The sequence below is a fragment of the Pundamilia nyererei genome, unplaced genomic scaffold (assembly GCF_000239375.1).
Source record: "Pundamilia nyererei isolate P.nyererei 1_Seehausen unplaced genomic scaffold, PunNye1.0 scaffold00508, whole genome shotgun sequence".
Classification (NCBI taxonomy): domain Eukaryota; kingdom Metazoa; phylum Chordata; class Actinopteri; order Cichliformes; family Cichlidae; genus Pundamilia; species Pundamilia nyererei.
The window spans coordinates 179,094-181,560 of record NW_005187909.1 but is presented as its reverse complement, the minus strand read 5'-3'; positions in this window follow the sequence as shown (position 1 = coordinate 181,560).

The window sequence follows — 2,467 nt, the reverse complement described above, 5'->3', positions numbered from 1 at the left end:
ATGGTGACAGGGTTATGAAAAACAGAATAAACCCTTTGAATTACTATTCCTTGCAGGCCTTCTGGCACATTTGGCTTCCAAAAGGCAGATTATATGGTAGCAATAAAAGAATCTCTGAATCCCAACACTGCTTTTGCTGTACAGCCATCTAAACGGCTGTTGTACAGCCATGTAAAGGGCTGAACACGCAGTGAAGCACTACAGTTAAATGCAGCTGGATGCAGAGAAGGGGTCCGATGCGCATACTTTAGCAGTGCCAAACTGAATTAACCCTATGTTAGACTAGTCACAGTTGGCCATAACACTATCAAAGGTTTCTTACTGATCCTCACTGTTACATTTTCAAACAGTACTGATCAGCATGTATTCATACAACAAGTGGCACAAACTTTTTCATTCATATAGTGGTAGATATATTTGACCTAAATATATGGGTCATGTGAGTTGAACATGCAGGTTAATTGCTTAACACAGTGACTCCACTATATAAGACACTTCATTGTAAGTGTGCATAGTATATATGATTGCACAGAATTTATCTGAGTAATTATGATTACATATCTAGTGTATACAGGTATATATGTCATAATAAAATCCATTTCCACTAGCCTACACATAATTTCATATCCTCAATGCCTGGCTCTTTTAACCTTTGAGCAACAACATCTATCTTGCTTAATATTTCCACACTTGTTATTGACATGCGCATTGCACGGATGCCTATGGCCACTTAAGAGACAAGTATTACCAGGAATGGGATCACAAAGCCCACGACATGAGCTGAGCTTTGCAGACTGTCCTCTTGTTGTGTGCCCACACCACCACCCAGATGGACAAATAACGATCCAGACATCCAGGCTGTCAGAAAGAAGATACTGGCAAACATGTTGACTACACTCACAAAAGTGTTGAGCTTGCACAAAAATTCTCCAAAAGGCCATTGGTGACTCTAAGAGAGAGAAATGATCGAGAAAATAAGGAAGGCCGTGAAGAGGAAGTCAGCTATGGCCAGGTTGAGAAACCAAACCGAGTTGGGAGTGAACAATGCGTAAATTGCGTAAATGCGTCCTGGCTCCGCGTCCCGATTAATACACTGTATATATTTTGTCCTTGTAAATACCTCCCCCTCACTGTAAATAAACTGTCTTCACCGCAACTGTGCCTCTGTGCGTTCTGCTTCCTGGGTCCATTTGCATTTGCTATAACAGGTGGAAGGAACAAAAATCCTGGAGGGCCAGGATTTCCCAAGGTGCTGTGTGTTACTCGTGGGCATAATATATGCTCTCAATCTGAGCTATTGCATGGATCTAAAATATACTTTTGAAGTTTTCAGAAGCTGTTCCTTGACCTGGATGGACTGAGAGCCAGTGGAAAGTCCCAAGAACAGTATTTTCTAAAGATGTCACTTGTTTTAGAGCACTAAGAGATTTTATTCAGATTGTGTTGCTTTGTACTTGGAAGTCCATTGGAATAAAATGATAGTGTTGACAAAAAACAGAAGACAAAATTTTTTTTTCTTTTTTCTACCTAGCTGTTTTTGATATTATATTCAACAAATTGTGCCTTGGCAGTTGTTGTAAAACCTTTACAACTGTCCTTAACACCTATCCAATCTTTAATCCTCAGAGAGATGTGCTGATAAATGAGCCAGCATTACGTTAAAGATGCTGACTCTGTTTCAAAAATTGTTAACTGTTTGGAATTCTGCATGTGTAACATTGATCTTAAAGGTGTTTGCTGTATTGTGTAAAAGAAAAATGCAAGATCTTGTAAAGTTTGGTAGCCATTGAAAGCTAACAAAAATAAGAGAAAGCTAAAATGATGATAACAATGAAGAAAATCAGCAACTTAATATTTTAACTTAAAAAATGATTAAGAGGTTGGGAGCAGAGCAGCAGATTAACTTAACTTTTTTGTAATTGCTGTAATTAATTACATAACACTTAAAATCGTTTTAAATAATGTGGAAAAAGTAATGGAGGAACATAATTTTTACGAGTAAACAACTTAAAAACATGTTTTTAAGCTACCAATTATTAAGTAAGCTGGTTCAAAACTCCGCTGACCGCATTATTACCAGAACCCCCTCCTGCCAGCACATCACCGCTGTTCTCCAGGAACTTCACTGGCTCCGTGTGAAATTCCGGATAGTGTACAAACTTCTTCTGCTCACCTTCAAGGCCCTTCATAACCTCACTCCTCCCTACCTTTCTGACCTGTTAAGCACTATCTCTTCTGCCCGCTCACTTCAATCCTCTTCTTCTATCCAGCTTGCTGTGCCTTCATTCCGCCTCACCACCATGGGAAGCAGAGCTTTCTGCTGCTCTGCTCCCAACCTGTGGAACTCTCAACCCCCAAATATACACTCAACAAAAATATAAACGCGGTTGTGAGGCCGGTTGGATGTGCTGCCATATTCTCTGAAACGCCTGTGGAGACGGCTTATGGTTGAGAAATGAACATTCAA